The 6,118-nt window shown below is 44.2% G+C and overlaps 1 pseudogene; it reads right to left on the bottom strand.

Moving 5' to 3' along the window:
- Positions 1 to 386: 386 nt before the first annotated feature.
- LOC110594631 lies at positions 387 to 642 on the bottom strand (annotated as a pseudogene).
- Between the last annotated feature and the right edge of the window lie 5,476 nt (positions 643 to 6,118).

Below are 6,118 nucleotides of genomic sequence, written 5' to 3'. Positions count from 1 at the left end.
TGAATTATTGTAGAGACGAGATCTTACCATGTTGCCCAGGTTAGTCTCGATCCCGTGGACTCGGGCAATACTCTCGCCTCGGCCTCCCAAAGTACTAGAATTACAGGCTTGAGCCACCATGCCCAGCCAAAGGAAAGTCTTGAAAGCACCTTAAGAGTAGTGCATTCATACAAAGGAAGTATTTAAGAAATGGTAGGTAACTCTTATTTATAACAAATGCTATGTAGAAGCATCTTCTTGGTTGCCTAAGATTCGCCTCTTTTTAATTTTGGTGTTTTCATGAAAAGATAGCATGTAATTCTCTGCTTTTCCAAATAGTTGAACTTGCAAAGTTTGGCACTTTGAAGTAGGACTGGGGTTCTGGGGTTTTTTTTGGTTTTTTTTTTAAGAATTTTTTATTTTATGTACAAGGAGCTAGCATGCTTCCACTATGTAGACGGCTTGGATAATCCATTCAAGAAGATCACTCAATCCAACTTAATGAAGCCTATGTCCTTCGCGTACTGGCAGAAACACTGGCGGCACATATTCAGGCCGCATTTCCGGATCAGACCGTGCTGGTTTGGCGCTGCAAGAGCGAGAACCCTGGTCAAATTTCCGCGGGTGGCTCCAGTAGAGCTGCTGGTGGCCCATCTTGTTCTCAGGAGCGCAACGAGGCGAAAGGCGGTTCTGGGGTTTTATTTGCTGTACATACATACATGTGTGGGTGCATATTACAGATGCACACAGTAGAATCCTGTGCTTTCAAGGCAGTGTAGAGGTGGCAAAGCTGCTGTCTCTCTTTCTGGTGTTTCTGGTGTTTCTGGTCTCCTCTGTGAGCTCACCACAAGGTCCTACTGCTCATTACACTCATCCGGCAGGGTACTATGTTGGAAAGAACATGAATGAGCTCTGGAGCTGTGCACTGGGAATGATGCTACCCTCCCTGCCTGTCGTGTGGGGTGGTTATGAGGATAGAATGCGAGGAAGTTTGTGAAGACATGCTCAAAGTGTGACACCAATAATTAAACATTATAAATTAGTGGAAAGAAATGGACTCATGAATCACCCAACTCAGGCAGAAATTCCAGTTCTTTTACTTAATGGGTGTGTCTTTGTTATTTGATCAGCTTTCTTATTTATAATAGAGGTTGGTGATAACAACATAGGGCTGTGATAAACATTAAATTCTGTAATGTCTGTAAAGACTTCGGTAAAATATATGCTGCACATAATGGGTGTGCAAAAATTGTGTTTGTCCACACTTGGCAGTAGCTGTTGCTTTTGTTACTGTTGTTTCTGCTGCTTATTTTTTTTTTTTTTTGAGGTGGAGTCTCACTCTGTTCGCCCAGACTGGAGTGCAGTGGCCGCTCCCGGCCACCGCAGCCTCGACCTGCTGGGCTCCGGCGATCCTTCCGCCTCAGCCTTCCAAGTAGCCGGAATTACAGGCGCGCGCTACCACGCTCGGCTGATTTTTTGATTTGTTGTAGAGATGAGGTCTCGCTGCCCAGGCAGGTCTCGAACCCACAGGATCAGGCAATCCATTCACCTCAGCCTCCCAAAGGCGCGGGATTACAGGCTGAGCCACCGAGCCCAGATCTACTGCTTATTTTATTCCTTGTTCTCTACCCAAATTCTCCTTGTCTTTTTTGGAAAGCTTGGACACTGGCTAAAAAGCCTGCCCGTCAAGCACTTCTACCTTTCTAGTTGGTGAGCAGGAAGTTGTATCATCAGTAGTTAAATCTGGCCAGACCTGGTGGTGCATGCCTGTAGTCCCACCTACTCAGGAGACTGAGGTGGCAGGATCATTTGAGCACAGGAGCTTGAGACTGCAGAGGAGTTGTGATCATATTAGTGCATTCCAGCCTGTGTGGCAGAGCAAGACCCTGTCTCTGAAAATAAAAATTAAAAAATAGACTAAGGTTGGCCTCGGTGGCTCAGCCTGCAATCCCAGCACTTTGGGAGGCCAAGGCAAGTGGATTGCCTGAGCCCACAGGTTTTTTGTTTGTTTGTTTTTTTGTTTTTTGTTTTGAGTTGGAGTCTCACTCTGTCGCCCAGACTGGAGTGCAATGGCCACTCCTGGCCACCGCAGCCTCGACCTGCTGGGCACCGGCGATCCTTCCACCTCAGCCTTCCAAGTAGCTGAAACTACAGGCGCATGCTACCACGCCCAGCTAATTTTTGATTTATTGTAGAGATGAGGTCTCGCCAAGTTGCCAAGGCGGGTCTCGAACCCGAACCTGCGGGCTCAGGCAATCCACTCATCTCAGCCTCCCAAAGGCGCAGGATTACAGGCTGAGCCACCGAGCCCAGTGACAGCTAGTTTTAATCCCTGGCTCTGGAATGGTTACTCCCAAGTCATTCTGAATGCCTAAGGGTACCAAGAATTTAGTCTATATGATAGTATTTTATTTTAATGTAGTTAGAACTTTGACTCTCAAACTTGTTCTCCAGGTGGAATACTCTTTATAAAGCATGAGTATGCCAACCTTACTACATATCATGAAAAAGTTATATGAACAGGTAATAATTTTCTGGCAGAATATGATTATATATATAATCAGTCCTCTATATCCTTAGGATTCTGCATCTGTGAATTCAACTAAATGTGGATTGAAAATATTTGGAAGAACCCAAAACAAAAAAATAACAATAGAACAATACAAAAATACAGTATAACAACTATTTACATAGTATTTATATTGTATTATGTATTATATATAATCTAGGGATAATTTAAAGTAAGTGGGAGGATGTGTGTAGGATATATGCAAGTACTACACCATTTTATATCAGGAATTTGAATCTGAAGGATTTTGCGATCTAAGAGATCCTAGAGCCAATTCCCCATGGATGCTGGGGGACAGCTGTATGTCCTATAAAATACCAAACATTTGTTCCTGCAAAAGCAAGCTAAATATCATCTCCTAATTCTCCATTAATATTTTTTATATGTTCTTTCTGTTTGCCATCTGCCCATATATAATTGGGAACAGATGATGGTTAAGGAAAATTTGTGGGATTAAAAAATGAATATTGAGAGAATTTTTGTGGTTTTTTTTTTTTAGGGGGGGGAGTTGGAGTCTTACTCTTGTTGCCCGGGCTGGAGTGCAATGGCACGCACACAGCCACAGCATCCACAACCTGCTGGGCTTAGGTGATCCTTCTGCCTCAGCCTTCCAAGTAGTTGGAACTATAGATGCACGCCACCATGCCTGGCTAGTTTTTATGATTTTTTGTAGAGACGACTCATCAAGTTGCCCATGCTGGTCTTGAACCCCTGGGCTCAGACAATTCTCTCACCTAGCCTCCCAAAGTGCTGGGATTACAGGCTGAGCCACCATGCCTGGGCATGTGTATGTTTTAAAAGGTAGGCTTTACTATTATTCAGGTATGGTGAGGCCAACAGATTACGAGACTGCTGCATTGAAAAGATAGTATGTTACTCACAGTCCCTAAGAGGAAGGGACACACCACCTTACACAGCCCTAGGAAGCAGCATGATCAGGATGGAGACAGGAGGAACCAGGGAAAAGCACAGGCATATGCCTTTATTGTAGTTTCCTCTAGAAGGACCAGGCAAGGCAGGGTATGCAGGCCTAGGACTGGCGAGTTTGAATTATTTCTGTGGGCTCTGGGGCTTAGGGGCTGTTTCTAGTTGTCTGGTACCTGGCCCTGGCGTGATTAGGGCAGGGAAATATTGCCTTCCCAAAGGGAGGAGGCAGTTGACAGGTATGGCTCTGAGGCTGTTGGTTTGCATATGAAAGTTGTGCTCACTGGGGAGTAGTTGCCATCTTGAGGAATTAGCTAGCCTTCCCTGGGAGCTACTGTTTCCCCTGGGTCAGCAAGGCCCCAGACTCCAGAACATCAAGAATACAGAAAATAAAAAAATAACTAATTACAAATTGTCCCTGCAGATTAAGAAAAACCTTGATTTAAGTACCACGATGGACTCCATGCCCATCCAGTGACACAGGGACGATATTAGGAGCAGGGTGTAAGAAATGGTGGGTAACACCACAGGTTTAGATTTGGTCCCCATGTGGTCCAGTTTTGTTCTTATGGAGTGAATCTCCGTTCAGCGACCACCATATCACAAATTCTCAAGACTCCTTGTAGACTCTGAACTTGTGGTGATGATGAGAGGAAATGACTGGAGACAATGATTCAAGCAAAAGCCTTGACTCTCCACTGAGACACCACCTTGAAACAGTGACCTATTCACAGCTACATAGCAGGCTGATTCTTCAGGAAGACCAGTGTAATAGATTTTTTTCCATGTCAAAGCAATACCTTAAAAAGGCTTACCTCAGAGAATGAGGTTGGGACCATTTTTTATTTTTTAGAGACAGGGTCTTGCTCTATCACCCAGACTGGAGTACAGAGGTGTGATCATGGCTCACTGCAGCCTCGCCTTCCTGAGCTTTAAGTGATCTTCCCACCCAGCTTCCCAAGTAGCTGGGACTACAGGTGCATACCACTATGCTCAGCTAATTTTAAAATTTTTTGTAGAGATGAGGTCTTTGTGTTGCCCAGGCTGGTATTGAGCTCCTGAGCTCAAGTGATCTTCCCATTAACTTCCCAAAGTGCCTGGGACCATCTTTTTTACAGTGATTTTTGAAACTCATTTTATAGTGTTTTTTCTTTTGATATTTGTTGATTTTTGCCAAAGCTGTCTTGCTCTTTAAGGTAGACCAATAGAATGCATTTTATAAATAGATAGCAAATCATATCCTATGTGGAAGTTAGCAAATTCCATGGACTTTTTACTTTTTTCTACTCTTTGATTCTTTGTCTATTAAAATTTTGTAGTTTTCTCTTAATTAAAAAAAAAAACTTATGAAATTCATGCTTAATGTTGAAAACTAGGACAAGGTAAAGAAAACAAAGGTCATCTAACATCTCACAATCCCTGTTAATATTTTAGAGTATTTACTTTATCTTTCCCAAGGATGTGTGCGATAACATTTTTTCCATATTGAATTATAGACATCTTTTTCAGAACTGCATGCTAGTCTGTTATAATTCCCTTATTTATTTATTTATTTTTTGAGGCAGGGTCTCACTCTATCACCCAGATTGGAATGCAGTGGATCACAGCTCATTGCAGCCTTGACCTCCTGAGCTCAGGCAATCCTTTTCCTTTTACTCTCTGGGGTAAGCCTTTTTAAGACCTGTCTCCCAAGTAACTGGGACTACAAGTGTGCACCACCACACCCAGCTAGTTTTTATTTTATTTTATTTTTTTTGTAGAGAAGGTCTCACTATGTTGCCTAGGCTGGTCTTGAGCTCCTGGGCTCAAGCAAACTGCTTTGGCTCCCCAAGTGTTGGGATTATAGGTGTGAGTCACTGTACTGCCTTCCTCCTCTTGTTACATTGAAGGAGTTTGCAATCTCACTGGAAACTTGCTTTTATGATTTGCTGTCACTGAGGGGCCCTTCTGAATGAAGAGCTTAGGGAAACTGGCTGTTGGGTGTGTGACATGTTGTTTTGTAAACATAGGACTGTTTAAGGTGTGGTTTGAACATAGACCTATGCCACTGTGGAACTGATTTCAGATGGTCCCTGGGGAGCTTGTGCAGTACAGATTGCAGTTGTGCTTCTGCAGGTCTGGATAGAACCTGAAGTTCCCAAGATGCCCATGCTGCTGCCCATGTTCTGAGTGCCATTGAGCTAAGGTCCTTTAGCATTTGCAAGTGTGCTCTGCTTTTTCTGGAGACAGTCTTTGCTTTTGTTCTGCTTTGGGCTGGCCTATTTGGAGGCTTTCTTCCACATCCTGTATGTATCTCTTCATCCAGGCTGCTGCACTCCCATTCTTCTCCACTGTCCCATGCACACACCTACATTCCTACCAAGCTTCTGCTCCTCTACTCCAGCAGCTCCTCAGTTTCCCCAGGCTGCCCCTCCTACCACCACCAAATTGTGTCCTGACTATTTTTAGTTATTCCCAGCCCGCCTATCCTGTAACCCCCTAGTTTCCTATCTAGGAGCCCTGGCCTAGCACTGATTCCTTTCTCTTTGTGGAGGGCCATGGCTCCTACCTCTGAGGCTCAGTCTGTCAGCCTCACCCTGGCTTTGACCTGGCTCCTCCCTTGGGGCACCCTGAGCACTAAGGCCTTGAATTTTCTTGAGGGAAGAA

The sequence above is a fragment of the Carlito syrichta genome, unplaced genomic scaffold, assembly GCF_000164805.1.
Source record: "Carlito syrichta isolate Samal-C Ts95f unplaced genomic scaffold, Tarsius_syrichta-2.0.1 Scaffold316511, whole genome shotgun sequence".
Classification (NCBI taxonomy): Eukaryota; Metazoa; Chordata; class Mammalia; order Primates; family Tarsiidae; genus Carlito; species Carlito syrichta.
Note: the sequence above shows the minus strand (reverse complement) of the source record. Positions and strands in the feature narration are given on the sequence as shown.